At 41.7% G+C, this 18484-nt stretch overlaps 1 protein-coding gene across 1 annotated transcript in view; it reads left to right on the top strand.

Moving 5' to 3' along the window:
• Nucleotides 1-18484, top strand: part of LARGE1 (LARGE xylosyl- and glucuronyltransferase 1) — a 580120-nt gene that overhangs the window by 453754 nt on the left and 107882 nt on the right. The gene's annotated exons all lie outside the window — the stretch shown is intronic.

Raw genomic sequence — 18484 nt, 5'->3', positions numbered from 1 at the left:
GGTGCTTGTGAATGATCTCAAGACAGTTGGGACCACAGTTACCAAACAAACCATTGGTAACACAATACGCCACCATGGATTGAATCCTGCAGCACCTGCAAGATCCCCCACCTCAAGAAGGCACATGTACAGGCCCATCTGAAGTTTGCCATTGAACACCTAAATGATTCAGAGGAGGACTGGGAGAAAGTGCTGTGGTCAGATGAGAGCAAAATTGAGGTATTTGGCATTAACTCGACTCGCCATGTTTGAAGAAAGAAAAATGCTGACTATGACCCTCAGAACACCATCCCTACAGTCAAGCACAAAGGTGGAAACATTATTCTTTGGTGCGGTTTCTCTGCTAAAGATACAGGCTGGCTTTGCTGCATTTAGGGGGCAATGGACAGGGCCATGTATTGTAAATCTTATTGAGAACAAAACATACCATCAAGAGCAAAAAAGGAGTGGCTCAAGAAGAAACACATTAAGGTCATGGAGTTGCCTAGCGAGTTTCCGGACCTTAATCCTCTATAAAATATATGGAGGGAAATATGCAAACCTGGCAACCAGCTACAAGAAACGTCTTTCCTCTGTGTTTGCCAACAAGGGTTTTTCCACCAAATACTAAGTCATGTTTTGCTTGGGGATCAAATATTTATTTTACTCACTGAACTGCAACTCAATTTATAACATTTGTATTGTGTGTTTTTTTCTGGATTTTAGGTTGATATTCTGTCTCTATCCTTTAAAATACACCTATGATATAAAATTATAGACCCTTCATTTCTTTGTAAGTGAGCAAACTTACAAAATCTGCAGGGGATCAAATAATTATTTTCCCCACTGTATGTGGGGATGGGGCTTTTTTGGGGGGTTTAAGTGCTTGTTTGTAACTTTATTTTTGTACACTTTTTACAAATTTTTTTTTATTTATTTTTTTTACTTCACATTGCGTGCTTATATTTTGTCATGATAGGTTTTCTTTATTGGGACATCAGGGGTCTTTTAGACCCCTGATGTCTCATCTGTCCTACATTGAAGCTAGCAGAGTGCAGATCGCACTCTATTAGCTTCTTTCCCAGCTGCTGCAGTGACAGCTGAACTCAAACGTGATATAGAGTGATATTGTACATGTTGCTTCTAAGGTTTTTAATAGGCAGGGGAGTTTAGCAAACAGACCTTCATTGGTCTCTGTTCCTTGTGCCTGCTGGCACCCATCATGCCAGTCCTGGGTCAACAGATGGAAGTGCAAAGCCCAAGAAATATGGCAGGGGTGCATACAAGGAAAGGACAAATGTACCAGAGTTATGTGGAAGTACAGCTCCATGCACTTCAGTGAGCACAAAAATGCTAAGAAGAATTAATGGGGCAGCGCGTCTCTGTGCGCAACGCTAAACTGTGAACATTAACTGATTTCACAAATGAGGACTACAGTAACTATTAGGATATGTTTGCACTTCTGATTTGTGGGAACACATGCAAAATTGTAACTTGCCTTTTGCAGATGTGTAGCAATTAATTCTTAATGGCACCACAATGCACCTGCGAACACATGCGCTAAAAAAACATGATGCTGCACCATCGTACATTTCAGTGCAATGTAATATCTCAAAAAGGTCAGGGACTTCTATTGAGCATTTCTTTTGCTTGAGCAGCCCAGTGAAATGAATAAGCAGGCCTACATGAAATGTGTGGAACCACGTGCACGCTCTAATGATATGAACAGAGCCATAGAGGTTTGAGAAAAAAAATTTCCTTATTCTCCTTTAAATTTTCTTGTCACTGTGACCAAACATAAGTGTTTCTGAAAGTAAAGTTTTTGAACTGAACTCTTCTACTGTATAGCCAGCTTAAGGTGTATGTAAATCCTCACCTTGTAAAACAACCAATTCAGTTTAAAATAGAAACGAAAGGCCAACATTTGTGTATAGATATATAAAAAAATATAAATTATAAAATTTTATAAGTCACATACCTGCTGTTCTTAGCTGCTAAAGGAGATGGGGGAGGAGAAACAGCAACACTGATCTTCCCAGTGAATGGCTGTGCAGAAGGGGCATGTCAGCACAAGTCTGATCATTGGAGGAGAGCAGGCTGAATTCCCAGCACAGCTATAGAACTGACCACCCTGTGCTCTCCTGCTTAGCGTGGTCAGTCTTTAATAGGAAAGCAGAGTGACTGGCAGGAACACCAGGGATTTCACACAAAGGAAGCACTTCAAAGAGAACAGGATACTTTTTCATACAAGTATATGGTACAGCAGGCACATATCAGGAATATGAAATGTTGGCTTTAAATATTTTTTAAGAGAGAGAAAGATCTTGTGATGTGTCTCTGGGACAGGAAGTAAAGGTAAATCCCCCCCCCCCAAAAAAAAAGACAAAGACAAAAACAAACCAAAAAAAAATGAACATGGATTTTAACCATTTACTACACCATACAAGATGTAACAAAATATTTTGGCTTCGTATACACTTCCAAGATTTTTTTTTCTGCAAATACATTTTTGAACAGCAAATTTAACAAATACATTACTGGCTTGAAGCATGTTTTTTTCCCCTCTTGCCTGCAGTTTGGCTGTAATATAAATCAAGGTGAATTTATAGCTCAGGTCTGTTGTAAATCATTTTATGGCCTTATAAGGAGGTAGAGATTGGTAAATGATTTTTTTTTTATGAAGCCAAAAAAAATAGATAAATAATAAACCTCAGATGTAAAAAAAAAAATATACAAAGTCAGGTTCACTGCCTGAACAGCAGAAAATAATATCTAATTACAATTAGTGCTTATTTATCCGTCCCTGCCCGCGTGTGCTCTTGGCTTCGGTTTTCTGCTTTCCGCGAAGCAGAAGGTGTCGGCTCAGGCAGAAAACACCAGAGGGGGAAAACAACAACACTTAGTACTTTGTTAATAAGTCCTCAGGGTCTGTGTGTAAAGGTCTGGAGCCACTATGCCGGCACCGCTCCTCTGCTTTATTGTTCCCCTAACTGCCGCTATAAGATAGATCAGCACCTGTTAATATCCGCCAATTCGACATGGGCCAAAGGGCGGCACAGCGGCAGGACGAGAAGCACAGATGGGGTTGTGGATTTATAGAATACCTTTTCCCAGGGACATTATAAAGGTTAATACACTTTGGGAATTCATAAAACACTTCGGCTTAGGAGCGCCCGAGGTCCAGGGTGATAAATCAGGTGAGTAGAGCACAGAGGTAAAACGCGTCTCATCTGCTTTCACCAGAGAGTGAAAAGGGTATCTGAAAAGCCGGATTAACTTGTAACCTCCCCCCGGCACAGCTTGTAGTATAATGTTAACATCAACAGTTTTTCTGTAGACACCGTTACTTTGTAGGTGTCAGTCAACAAAGTTGATTGCCAAAGCTGAAGTGATTACCATGATGTTTACTTGTAAGGAATGTTTTTTTATGTGACTATCCCATTTTTGCATTCTTGCTGTTCCATATTTTAATTATTGCTCTTTATGTGTGCTCCCCCTAGTGTTCATCTGTGTAGCATATGAATCACGTCTTAAACCTGCACTCCGGGCACAAAAAAACTTGAACTTAAAGCAGAGTTCCTGTCAAAAATTAAAATTCAGCAGTTACAAAAACTGTAGCTGCTGACTTTTAAAAAACATCCACTTACCTGTCCCTCGGTCCCACGGTGTGTCCCCCGCAGGCCGTTTCACCGGCTGTCCTGTAGTCCAGGAGTCCGGCATCTTCAGTGTGGGCACCTGGCTGTGACAGCTTGCGGCTTCACAGCCGGGTACCCACTGTGCATGTGCGAGTAGCGCTGCACTTCATGAATGTTCCTGTAGTCTTCTGGGACCTGTCACGTGTCCCGAAAAACTACAGGGAGGGAGGAAATGAGGACACCTTCTGTTTCCGATCGCTTAGGCGATCGGACTGGAAGTGGGAGCGGGTACCTGTCAAATTTGAGTACCCGCTCTCCAAAGGGGGGAGTGTGGGAGCAGTCCTTAACCACTTCCCGACCGGCCGTTGCATATAAACGGCCGGACGGTGGCAGTACAGGGTCGGGTAGCCGTTTATGAACGGCCTCCCTGCACCCTGCTTGTGCGCGCTCCCTGGGAGCACGCAGCACAGAGATCCAGTGCCCGCTGTGTCCTCCGGACACAGTGAAACACCGATCGTCAGACGGGACCTCTGTACGAGGTCCCGATCATGTGATCACTGATTGGCCAATCAGTGATCACATGCAAAGTAGTAAGCAAGATGTCACTTGTGACATCATTGCTTACTACATGTGAAATCTGTGAATGATCACAGAGGTCACATGGTACAAGGCTATTCACAACAGCCTTGTACCATGTGACAAGCTGTGACCAATCACAGCAGGAATGCACACAGAGAGAAAGAGAAATGATTGCTTTTACATCCTATATGGGTGTAAAAGCAATCATTGTAAAAAAAAAAAAAAAATCTTCATCACCCCCCACAAGTAGTACAGTGTCACCATGGTGACACTGTACTGCTAGGGTGACAGTATGTAAAAAAATAAATAAATAAAAAATAATAATATAAATAATAATAAAATGTAAATAATATAAATAAAAATGTAAAAAAAAATGTTTAAAAATTATAATTTGTGGTTATAAACTAATTTGTTTTTTTGTTTTTTTTTACTAAAAAGGTAACGAAATACATTTTGACAAAGATTTATGATGAAATATTATTTATTTGCAAAATTTTATAAAAAATACACTTTTGTTCAAAATTTTTGGACTTTTGCATTTACATAGCAAAAAAAATAAAAATCCCAGCAGTGAATAAATACCACCAAAATAAAGCTTTATCTGTCTCAAAAAAATGGTAAAAAATTAATTTGGGTACAGTGTTGCATGACTGCGCAATTGTCATTCAAATTGTGATAGCGTTGAAAGCTGAAAATTGCCCTGGTCAGGAAGGGGGTAAAAGTGTCCGGTCTGGAAGTGGTTAAAGCAGAATTCCCCCTTTTGGGTGGAGCTCCGCTTTAAAGTGACATAATAGAAGCATGGATGCTATGGAACCCTACAGATTCTTTCCATGTTTCAATAGTATGGTAATGGTGTAAGGGCTCTTTCACATGGGCGCCTTCCATTCCGATCAGATGGGAATCTGTCCGCTGATCCCCTGCTGATCAGAGCAGAGCAGAGCGGGCGAATGACAGGTCCATGTCTGCTCAATTTATGCAGATCCCGCTCTGCTCTATGGGTGGCTGGGTATAAATGGACTCCCCTGTCCATTTACACCCGGCTGCCTCTGATCCAATTCGCCCAAACAGAACAGGACGCAGTCCATTATTTTTCCTGTTTGGACCCAGAAGTAGGCAGGTGTAAATGGACACAAGTCCATTTACACTCACCGGTCCTTAGGAATGCATGGACAATTCGATCAGTTCCGCCGGATAAATTGACAGGCGGACCTGATCAGATGGACTTTGCGGAAGAGCCTTAAATGCACATAATCAGAATTTTTGTCTGTCAGCTTGTGCACACTGTAGGGTTTCCATGATTACTCAGGGTTGTGATAAAGATGTGCAATTCAGAACTGAAGTGCCACATTGTGATATTCAAGTCCAAATACAAGTTTATTCCAACAATAAATTCTTTGCAAAACCAATGCGTTTCGGTTACTGTAGCCCTGCCCACTTCATTAGGGAAAAATGAAACAATATACCTGGGCTGAACAATCAATCTACAGTTAGATGTTATTGGTATAATTCACACCAATCCATCAGTAGTTGGTTCAAGCAAGGTTGGCTTTGCAAACAATTTATCATTGGAATTAAAGAATTACTAAACCCTCAACAGTAAAATCAGTCTGTATATGCAGTAAACCATGCTTGTTATGTTCACCGTGGAACCTAAGGAGTTCTTTCTCTGCTTTGTGTAAAAAGGCTGTTTGATCCTGACTTCTCTGATCCTCCCCCACTTCCAGTGCCCCCCCCCCTTATCTCCTGATAAGACATATCGTGTAGTCACTCTACACATGCTCACTTTGGTGTGTATTGCTAGAGAGTTTTTTTTCCCTTGGTAGAGTGCATGTGATCAGCACTGTCCAGACAGAGGTCAGGGATTCTGCATCCTCCTAGAGCAAAATGAAAATTCCTCCTACAAGCTTTAACTAGTGCTCTGCTGGACAGTGATAGAAGTCAGAAGACTGCTATATACTGCTGATGAGAAAAGGTATTTAGGGGGTTATCTTTACTAAAATAATTGCACTTCCATGTTCTGTGTACTGTGGGAGACCAGAAAAAGTGAATGCAGGGTCCTGGGTTTAGTAACACTTTAACTTGTATTTGGACTTGAATATTAACCACTGCAGGAAGGTTTTACCCCCTTTGTGACCAGATCATGTTTTGGTATTCAGCACTGCACTGCTTTAACTGGCAATTGCTCAGTCATGCAACACTACTCAAATTAAATTTTTATCACATTTTTCACACAAATAGAGCTTTCTTTTAGTGTTGCTACATGTCTTTGGTAAAATATAACCCCAATAAGTGTATAATAATTGGTTTTTGGGAAAGTTATAGCATTTACAAACTATGTTATACATACTGGTATTTACAGAGCTATGATGCTATACTGGTAATGGTGGTGATCAGTGATCTATAATGGGACTGTGATAGTGTGGCGGGCAATCTGGTGCTAGCTGATGCTGGCTGGGAGGGATACTAACTGACACTGACACCAATAGTGACAATAATATAGTGATAAGTGCTAAGACTGTATGCCGTAACAATACTAATGACACTGGCTGGGAGGGGGTTAACATATAGGGTCAATCAAAGGGTTAACTGTGTGCCTAACAAGTGTTAATGTGTGCTGCTTTTACTAAGCGATCTTGCTATTTTATAGCAGCTAAGTCCACAACAATGGAACCCTGGATTTCCAACTGGCTAACACGTTTCGAGGACTCAGTCTCTTCCTCAGAGCCAACACCAGGAAGAGGCTAAGTCCTCAAAACGCGTTAGCCAGTTGGAAATCCAGGGTTCCATTGTTGTGGACTTAGCTGCTATATGGATTGGACACTGCTGTTTATTGTGATGTGCCTGTGTTTTATATGTCCATTGTGAGTATGATACCTACTTTTTATCCTTTCATTAAATATATTTTTTACGATAATGCACTGGGCCGGTGTGCCCTCTTTCTGTTTTCTTTTGCATTCTGTATCTTATCCCCATCAGAAGTCTTGTACCCCATTGGACCATTCAACACACCGTCATGCATATTTTTGGTTCACCTTGGTGTTTGTGTTTTTTGCGCACCGCAGGCTAAAAAAATGTTAAACACAGATGACACAGCAATTATAAATGACGGATATAAAAAGTATGTCCATTTTTTTTTTATTACAACTTGCCAGAGGTCCTTGGCCTGGTTGCCATCGTAGAATGCCTAATGCAACTTAGGCCCATTTTTATGATATGCGCACTCCATGAGGAGTGAGCTAAGACTCCTAATTTATGTAGTGAATCTTGGCCCCTCAGTGCCCTTTAGTAAATCTACATCATTAATGCTGATAAATGCGACATCCCGAGTAATTACATAGATGGCAACGCTCATGTCACAGCCGGGGGGGGGTGTGGGTAATGATATGCAAATCAGCTGTGTTTACCCGTTTGTCGATTGGTGGTTATCGCGGTTCTCTGGACTGCAGGGTGCTGGTTATTCTATGAGGTCTGCTGGGTTATTAATTGGGGGTTCTCTAATGGGAAACAAAAAATAATGGAAAAAAAACACTTGCAAGAGGTTTTCTAATTATTTATGACACACTGGTATGACATGCCCCGAGGACATAATACAGGACTTCTATTACCCTCTGCCCCGCCAGCGGATGTATGTTGCTGAGCGGGAATGTGACTTGGAGTTGCTATGCAACAGCACAGCTTGCTGCCTAACGCCTACCCCCCCGCCGGCATACAAATTCCTGCTCGCATGGGTTGTGAATTCCCAATGATGGATTAGAAAGTTCTTCCTTTTCACATCAGGAGTTATAGGCACTTTGCCATGTTTCTGTTAAGCTCTTAATTCTAGATTTCTTTTTACCTTTTTTTCAGACATCGATGTAGTTGTGATCAACTGATTTCTAATGAAATCATATCTAAAACCAAGAACTAAATGTAGTATGTGGCACTCCTTGAATGTGGTGGCTGCATGGATTCCCTTTTTTTGCTGACTTTTTCCATCTATTTTTTTCCGGTGATCCTGCCTGTCCTAGGGTGACAATGCTCACTCACCTTTCTGTATCTGGACAACAGCTACAAAATCACCGAACCCTGCCCCTTTCCACTGTCTATAACAGTGTTTCTCAACCTTTTTTCAGTCAAGGCACCCTTTAAAATTATGGATATTCCTGAGGCATCCTTTAGAATTTGACAGTCTTGAGCCACCCCATTCTAAAATGTGAAAAACTATTCTAATAGTTCTATATAAAGCAGCAACATCCACACATGTAGGACACCCAACATTGCAGGTGATTTATTCTTCGAAAGAAAATACACAATTGCACACTGGTACTGAGTAGTATTCCAATGTTTCTCCTCTCCCTCAGTTTTTCTCCATTACTGAGCTAATGTGACCTCGGCACTGATGGAGAGGGGCAGGGGAGGGTCAAACTAGGATGCTGTGCATGCAGTGGCATCCTCCTTATCAACTGATGTGTCACTGGTTACCAGCATGTAGGTGGCTAGAAGATTGTAATGGTGCACAATGAAAACCTGTGGCTTTGTGTAACTAAAAGGCAGGCTTGTTCCGCCCGCTGGTTTGTATTCATGTTTTGGGCAATTTGTAGACATTTTGCCTAGGCACCCCTGAGGAAACCTCGAGGCACCCCAGGGTGCCTGGGTACCCTGGTTGAGAAAGGCTGGTCTATAACATAGAGGGGAGTGATTCTGTAGTCCTCAGAGAACAATGGAACTGATAAGAGTGCAGCACAGTTGGGGAAAGTGGAAAAATAATGCTGGGCCCATAGGGTTATCTCACTGGTATTGCTACCTTAAATTGGAACTCAACTTATCTGGGCACCAAAAACTAAAAAAGCTATTTAATTCATATTTAATATTCAAAGCAAACTCCATGTCTCCATGAGTTATTTTGTTGAGAAATCACTTGGACAAACACCTCCCTAGCATTTCTAGCCATGACCATCTTGAATAAGGGCAGATTCATGGAGCATTTACTTTCCGGAATCAATCTGCCCTTAGTTCAAGCAACACAAAAATTTCAAACAAAGTTTAAAGCTAATGCGCACTGCAGCTGATAAACTCACGTTTAGCAGCTGTTCAGCATTTTTTTCAGCAGCCCCTGAACTCACCCTAATCTTTTCCTATGTGTCCATGTCCACATCTTTTTTTCCAGTCATTTACAGGCATTTGAGTTTACAGTCGCTTTTTTGAATGCAGAAAACTTGTGTTCAGCAGTCGATTTTTACCAGCATTTCAAACTCAAATCGCATTTATAAGCGTTTGCAATTTTTTTTTAACTCTTCCAGTCCCCGATGCTGTCTAGAGCCTTTTTTCATCATGAAAAATGCATGCAAAGCATTTTCAAAGTACTCAGATGGACAAAACACTGAAAACAGGATGTTCCTACCAAGCTTGTCACACATTGTAATGGCCAATTCACACCTCGGACCTCTCCCACCCTTGAAAACAAAAGATATGTTAATGACCATTCACACCTCAAATTCCTCATGAAGACCCCTTGCCAGGTGGCCTTAATGACTCACTCCACCAGACACCTTCCCACCCTTGGAAACAAAAGAAATGTTAATGAGCAACTCACACCTAATTATCTCAACACATACTGCTGTCTCTGCTTCTACTCTCTGTATTTCTCTGAAACAGTCTGAAATAGTTAATAATTTACTAGTTATGCAAAAGCGGCTAAACAGCCGTTTTTTAACCTATGTTTTCCAGCAGTCAGTTTCCATCGTTCAGAAGTGTCCCGTGTACATTGGGCCTAAAACAAGTAACAACAATATATTTTCCTTCCTATTTACTAAGGCTAGCAACATAAGGAATAAAAATAGGTAATGCTGATTGGGTAAGTTTATTTCCACTTTAAAGTAATGATGTTGATGTAAATAATCTGGTTCCTAGGCAGGCGGCTTCTACACCCCAAAGGATTTTCACAGACTCCTTAGTTTGTAGTGTAATGTAAGAAAAATAGAAATGAAAGCACCACACTACTACTGGAAGGTCCAGATACAACTTTATTCTGGTAAAAGTCAGGGGGATGATTTTGTTGGATTGCCCTCTGTCTTTTAGCCTTCATGCACACAGGACATTTTTGCAGTCACTTTTAGGGCCGGTTCACACTATAGTAACCCAGTCCAGTTGCGCTCCGGATGCGTTTCTGCACACGCTTTTTTTTGACCCGTTTTTGGCATGTTCCGGGGTGTTCTTTTATACATTTTTGACATGTTCCGGTGTGTTTTTTTAATGCATTTTTTATACGTTCCGGTGTGTTTAGCAGAATGGATTCTGATTGCTTTGCACTAAGAATTTTATCACTGAAGTATATTCTCCTTAGAAAAGAATTATTCCTTATATAGTGCCTTCAATTAATACAGCATTTTACATATAGTGTATATTCACATCAGTTCTTGCCAACAAGGAGCTTACAATCTAAGGTCTTTAACTCACATTCATACACATACTACAATTAAACTCCCAGCCTGTCTTTTGAGTGTGGGAGGAAACCCAGGCAAGCTCAGGGAGAACATGCAAGCTCCAGGGAGCCCTTGTTGGGATTCAAACCCACAGCCCTAGCGCTGCCAGGTGGAAGTGCTAACCACTTAGCCACTGTGCTGCCAGGGCTAAAGTTATAGAATAAGTCTGCCTGTTCTACTGTAGAGTGATGAAATATAAGTCAACAAGCTCAGCTATAGTTGATAACCCGTTGTTTTTGGTCGGTGACCCGACCTGTAGGCTTTCCCAGAGGCTGGATCAGTATAGTGCCACCTCTGTGCAGCAGGAAGCAGAACCTGCAGAGGTAATGAGCAAAGATGGCTGCCCCTGTGTACTGTTATAATAGGAAGCTAATAATAAACAAGGACTCTAAATCATTAATTCAAGGTTATTTACATAAAGCTATTCATATTTACATACATAGTTAAAAAAAAATGGAAATGGCACTATCCCTTTAATTGCCCCTGCTGGTTCGTCCAGCTAAATGCCATTTGGAAGGAGCATCTTTTCATTCGACAGCAAAATCAATGCCTGAAATATTGCAGAACAGGTATGGCTCAGTGCGGAATTCATTACAGAGCCTGGCTCGGCAGTGAATCTCAGGCTAACGCCTCCCGGCCGTGGTGTACAGTCAGAGCCTGGAGCATTGCTACAATTATGTTCCTATGACCCATCGTCATCCTTTATGTAGTGGCCCACATTACTGCTTTAAGAATTGCATCTGGCCCAAATAACAGACTTTCTGGTTTGCTTCCATCTTTGCATTCACAACACTGCCAGTAGGTATAATGTAGCAGATGGGCTGGTGAGTGCACATAGTTTATGAAGTTGGCAGGTAGTAGGAGTGCAGATGCTGTTCTCCTATTGTGAGGATACAAAGTAAATGTATTACAAAACCACTTTAGATCCCACACTTGTACACCCCTTATGGATGAGTGCGATTTTCACATTTCTGCTATGGGCCTGTTTAATTGGTGATGTCTTTTTCACTACTTAGAATAAGGCTTCATTCACACTGGTGATTTAGGCCGGTGCAAATTGTAGTGACAGGAATCTGCAAATTCCTGCTGCGGCTCTGAGCCGCTGGGTGTAGCCATCGGCCCTGTTCGCTATACTAACAGGTTGCCAGCGGTGGCTACTATTTGCAGATGTCCGCACAGCCAGCATTTACCTGCAGTAATCACTGCTGAACGCACTTTGTGTGCGTCCAGCAGCAATCACCGCAGGTAATCACTGGCTGTACAGAGAGCCTTGAATAGCTTCATTTACTGGTGATCTGTCATCATGGTGAACAGGGTCGGCGGCCTCACCTAACTGCTCAGAGCCGCAGCAGGAATTAGAAGATTCGTGCCTCTACAATTCTTCATTTTAGGGCAAACTGTTTATTATCCATGCAATCCAATAACAGAAAATTTAACCAACATTTTTTTTCTACTAAGGTCATTGTTAGTTTTAAAAAAAATAGTGTTATATAGATTAAAAAAAATTTACAAAAGAATCTACAAAGTGGCTTAGTGGTTTACAAGCAGGGATGAGCTCAGGCGTGTTCAGACATGAGCCAGAACCCTCCTGAGCTATCCTGCCGGGAAACTGTTAGGCTAGGTTCACATCTGTGCAGGTGGTGCCGCTGAGGATCCGCATAAAAATCCGTGCAGCTGCACCACCCACACAGAAGAATGCGGACCCGCGGGCGGGTGCCATTAATTATAATGGCACGCCGCCCACACTGGAAATCACAACCGTATTGGGAACTGAGGTTCCCGTGCGGGCTGCGTTTTCAGAAGAAGTGCAGGGACTTCTTCCCTGCGTGTTTCGGGGCATGGGAGTCCATTCAAATGAATGGGCTCTTGTGCCCGTGCAAAATGCGGACCGCAGGAACGCACGTATGTGAACCGGGGCTTAAAGCTGGCAGCCAATCATGGACAGCTGAGACATTCCCTGCCTTACAGCTATAGGAATGTAAAGGGCAAAAATATCTAATACAACAGTATTTGTAGCTGCTGACTTTTATTTGGGGGGGGACTGGAGCTCCACTTTAAAGACAAACGAAACCATCAAAGCTGTACTCAAAAACGTGCTGTCACAAGACCATTTAACCAGTATTGGTTCCGCTGCAGTTGATATTTTTCCCATTAATGACTTACCACGTCTTGTTCTACATTGTTGTCCTCTATATGGAGGCAGTCGTCTTGCAAGGGGCAGGGATTTGCTTCCTGCCAGAGCCTCCAGCAAGGAGAATGGTGAGCATCACATTTCCAATCAGAGGCAGCAGTGCCTTAGATCTCACACTACAGATATACAGTTCTGAGGCTAAAGACACAGGAGTGCCTGGGCACACTTACATACTAGAAAGTCCACTGTCAATTTTCTGAAGGAATTCCAGACAACATTTCGGGGTGCAGCTTAGGTAGGTTAACGTTTCTTAATGGTCCCTATGACATTGCAACCTTTTGAGTTCAGTTCCACTTTAATGTCATCAGCGGGATGAGCTGGCTGCCGTGTATGTTACGCTGGTATCAAATGGCAGTGACATGTGAAAGTCCTCTAACTAGAGCCTCCAATGTTTCTGCTGTTCCTTGTAAACCTTTTCCAGAAATACATGAACGGTGTACAGCACATTCGGCAGCTCCCCGCTTCCGTGTCTGACAAGCTGTCTGATTCTGCCGATTATCTTGTGCTTCACTGGGAATAAGCTCAGGTCCCTAAACTTCAGAGCCAGCCAGCAGCATAATTGTTCACATCTTAATTATTGGTCATAGCCCGTCAGAGCAGAGTATGCCGTCCCTCCTTAGCAATCATCGCTGTAATAACATTACTTACAACCTGGGAAGACCTCATTTCAACTCACCATTCCTCTCCATCTCACGTCTCTTATTGTTCTTCAATTAAAATATCTGTTCAGTAGTATTGTAGCTTATATTCTTCGTTTTATTTTTCTGCTTCGCTGTCTTGACCAGAATCAGTCAGTGGCAAGGTATGAAACTGAGAGGGATAGTCATAGCATAAAAAAAGTATAAAAATAAGAGAAAGAGAATATATGCTTTAAAGCAGACTTTTTTTTTAAAATGTGTAATGCTTCCAGATATTTACTACTTCTCACCTCTCAGATCACAGTACTCTCCCAACAATGTCTTCACCTGCATTTCTCTCCAGAGGGACGGAGCCATCTTTGTTTAGGCATCATCCAAAGTCACCCTCTACTTTCTAAACTGAGATGCTGGCTTCAAATTGACACAGTTATATAAAGCTTGGTGTCTTACAGTAGTTTTTGTTGTTGTGGGCTGTGCATTCATGCCTCACGCGATCAGCCTCTAGCTACCTTTCACTTTGTAACTTGATGCAAAGGGCCAGTTTGTTGTCTTTAAAGCAGCGTATACATGTTCAGTTTTTTTTTTTTGTTCAGCGGGTTGACAACAGGGTGTCCCCCTCGCCAGAATACACAGGTCAACGCTTGTAGCCATTGGCTGCAATCGCTGATTGGATGCTGGTTTTCAATCATAACTGTTCAACATAAGCAGTTACAGGTGGACCAAAAGTTGGCCAGTTCCTGCTGAACCAGCTAATTTTTGGTCTCAGTATACCCTGCTTAACACACGGGGGGGGGGGGGGGGCAATTTTGGCTGGTGGAAGTAGAAATTGTCCACATATCAGTGAGAGTAACAATGCTTCAGGTTTGGCTGTCAGTGCGAGTAAAAAAAGTGCATAGCACCTGTGGTCAGAGGGAGGAGGCATGCTACCCCACCATTTGTATTAGTCAAAGGAATAGTGCCCCATCATTTGTATTAGTCAAAGTATTAGTCAAAGTTATTGTGCTCCCTAATTGTTATTATTCGGAGGATAGAGCCCCATCATTGGCCATAGTCAAAGGAATAGTGTCCCATTATTGGCATTAGCCAGAGGAATAGTTCCCCATCATTAGTATTAATTGGAGGAATAGTGCTTAATCATTGGTATTAGTCAGAGGAATAGTGCCGTATCATTAGTGTTAGTTGAAGGAATATTGCCCCATCATTGGTATTAGTCAAAGGAATAGTGCCCCATCATTAGTATTAGTTGGAGGAATACTGCCCCATCACTGGTATTAGTGAAAGGAAGAGTGTCCCATCATTAGTGTTAGTCAGAGGAAAAGTTCCCCATCACTGGTATTAGTCAAAGGAATAGTGCCCCATCATCGGTATATGTCAAAGGAATAGTTCCACATCATTGGCATATGTCAAATGAATAGTGCCCCATCAGTGGTATATGTCAAAAGAATAGTGCCCATCATTGGTGAGATTGGGCAGAATAGTGCCCCATCATTGGTGTCAGTGGGTGGAATAGTGCCCCATCATTGGTGTCAGTGGGCAGAATAGTGCCCCATTATTAGTGTCAGTGAGAGGGATTTTATCCCACTATAGGTGTCCATGGAAGGAATAGTGGTCCAAGGACCAAGTAAAGGTTAGCAAAGTGCTGCATCATCCCTGTGGGGACCACTGGTCTAAGTCATTACTGTGTGCAGTAGACTGATGACAAAACTCTACCAGATTGCATCACTCAGTAACTCAGTATAGGCACAATCACTTCTTGCAGCCAAGGAATGAATGTATATATATATATATATATATATATATATATATATATACAGCAGGTAAAATAAGTTTTGAACATGTCACCATTTTTCTCAGTAAATATATTTCCAAAGGTGCTGTTGACATGAAATTTTCACCACATCGGTAACAACCCATGCAATCCATACAAACAAAGAAATCAAAATAAATCAGTTCAGAATTTAAGTTATGTGTAATAAAATGGAATGACACAGGGAAAAAGTATTGAACACATGAAGAAATAAGGGTGCTAAAAGGAATGGAAAGCCAAGACACCAGCTGAAATCTATCAGTAATTAGAAAGCAATAGTCAGATGAGACCAATAGTGAAGTTTGGAGATGGAAACATCATGGTGTGGGGCTGTTTTCAGCATACGGTAGTAGTAAACTTCATGTCATTGAGGGATGAATGGCAAAATGTACCAAGACATTCTTGATAAAAATCTGCTGCCATCTACCAGGATGATGAAGATGAAATGAGGGTTCAGCAAGACAATGATCCCAAACACAAAGCTAAGGAAACTCTCAGCTGCTTTCAAAGAAAGAAAATAAAGCTGCTAGAATGGCCCAGCCAATCACCTGACTTGAATCCAATAGAAAATCTAAGAAAAGAACTAAAGATCAGAGTTCACAGAAAAGGCCAATAGAAGACTGTGTGGAAGAATGGGCCAAAATCACACCTGAGCAATGCATGTGACTAGTTTCTCCATACAGGAGGCGTCTTGAAGCTGTCATTACCAACAAAGGATTTTGTAAGAAGTATTAAATAAATTTCAGTTAGCGTGTTCAATACTTTTTCCCTGTGCCATTCCATTTTTACATATAACTTAATTCTGAACTTATTTATTTTGGTTTCTTTGTATGTATGGATTGCATGGGTTATTACCGACATGTGGTTAACATGTCATGTCAATAGCACTTTTAGAAATATATTTACTGAGAAAAATGGTGATGTGTGTGTGTATGTATGTGTATATATATATACAGTTGCAAGAAAAAGTATGTGAACCCTTTGGGATTACGTGGAGTTTTGCATGAATTGGGCATAAAATGTGCTCTGAACGTCATCTAAGTCACAACAATAGAAGAACACAGTCTGCTGAACATAATACTACACAAACATTAGATGTTGCCATGGTTTAATTGCACATAACATGTAAACATTCACAGTGCAGGGAGGAAAAAGTATGTGAGGCCCTAGCTTAATGACTTCTCCCAGAGCTAATTGGAGCCAGGAGTGAGCCAACCTTGACTCCAATCAGTGTGATGATATTGGATGTGTTGCTGACAGCTGTCCTGCCCTTAAAAAACACACACCTGTTTTGGGTTTACTGGTTTCAAGAAGCACTTTCTGATGTGAACCATGCCTTGCAGAAAAGAGCTCTCAGAAGACCTACGATCAAGAATTGTTGACTTGCATGAAGCTGGAAAGGGTTACAAAAGTATCTCCAAAAGCCTTGATGTTCATGTGTCCACGGTAAGACAGACTGTCTACAAATGGAGAAAGTTTAGCACTGTTGCTACTCTCCCTAGGCGTGGTCGTCCTGTAAAAATGACTGCAAGAGCACAGCGCAGAATGCTGCATGAGGTAAAGAAGAATCCCAGAGTGTCAGCTAAAGATCTACAGAAATCTCTGGCACATGCTAACATTTTTGTTGACACATCTACAATAAGGAAAACATTAAACAAGAATGGAGTACATGGGAGGACACCATGGAGGAAGCCATTGCTGTCCAAAAAGAATATTGCAGCACATTTGAAGTTTGCAAAAGAGCACCTGGATGTTCCACAGCACTACTGGCAAAATATACCGTGGAGAGATGAAACCAAGATTGAGTTGTTTTGGAAGAACACACAACACTATGTGTGGAGAAAAAAAGGCACAGCACACCAACATCAAAACCTCATCCCCACTGTAAAACATGGCGGAGGGAGCATCATGGTTTGGGGCTGCTTTGCTGCCTCAGGGCCTGGACGGATTGTTGTCACTGATGGGAAAATGAATTCCAGAGTTTATCAAGACATTTTGCAGGAAAACGTACGACCATCTGTCCGCCAACTGAAGCTCCGCAGAGGATGGGTGATGCAACAGGACAATGACCCAAAGCATACAAGTAATTCAACAAAACAATGGCTGCAACAGCACAGAATACGCCTTCTGGAGTGGCCCAGTCAGGGTCCTGACCTCAACCCGATTGAAATGCTGTGGCATGACCTTAAGAGAGCGATTCACACCAGACATCCCAAGAATATTGCTACACTGAAACAGTTTTGTGAAGAGGAGTGGTCCAAAATTACTCCAGATCGTTGTGCAGGTCTGATCTGCAACTACAGGAAACGTTTGGTTGAGGTTATTGCTACCAAAGGAGGGTCAACCAGTTATTAATTCCAAAGGTTCACATACTTTTTCCTCCCTGCACTGTGAATGTTTACATGTTATGTGCAATTAAACCATGGCAACATCTAATGTTTGTGTAGTATTATGTTCAGCAGACTGTGTTCTTCTATTTTTGTGACTTAGATGACGTTCAGAACGCATTTTATGCCCAATTCATGCAAAACTCCACGTAATCCCAAGGGGTTCACATACTTTTTCTTGCAACTGTATATATATATATATATATATATATATATATATATAATTTATTTATTTATTTTTAGGTGAAATCATAGTTTTGTTGCACGTGTTTAGGAATTTGGTATTGCTCTGGGATGTTAAAAATGCTGACTGCTATTCCCTATATTGGAGAAGCATTGTGTATGCCCTAAGTTGCTCTGACCATAGCTTACGCAGGGCAAAGGACTATCTCCTTGCAGCCATGTGACAGCTCTGGTACCAAGATATCATCCCTGTGGGTGCATCGTGAGAGGGAGGACAGACGGTCACATGCCTTCCAATATCCATATTTTCTCTAGATGGTCATACACAATGGTGGCAAAGGAAAGATGAGTGGACAAGGGGGGTGGTAATTTAATGACTCGATTGCATTGCTGTGCACGAAAAAAGCAGAAGGGCTCTGTCAAATGTGGCCTTTGCATTTGAACGCAGCACTGCCCGAACACATGTGCTTGAACATAAGATGTAGCATTTAAACTGTTTTGCCTGTAAAGCAAACACATCTCAGTAGGATCTACAGCGTCCAAAGAAATGCAATGCAAGACAGGTCAAACTCAACCTCAGAGTCTACATGAGCCCAGGAAGATTTAATTTCATTGGTGACAGAC

Source organism: Staurois parvus, unplaced genomic scaffold (genome assembly GCF_062004578.1).
Source record: "Staurois parvus isolate SC_StPar_1 unplaced genomic scaffold, SC_StPar_1.0 ptg000249l, whole genome shotgun sequence".
Taxonomy (NCBI): Eukaryota; Metazoa; Chordata; class Amphibia; order Anura; family Ranidae; genus Staurois; species Staurois parvus.
Note: the sequence above shows the minus strand (reverse complement) of the source record. Positions and strands in the feature narration are given on the sequence as shown.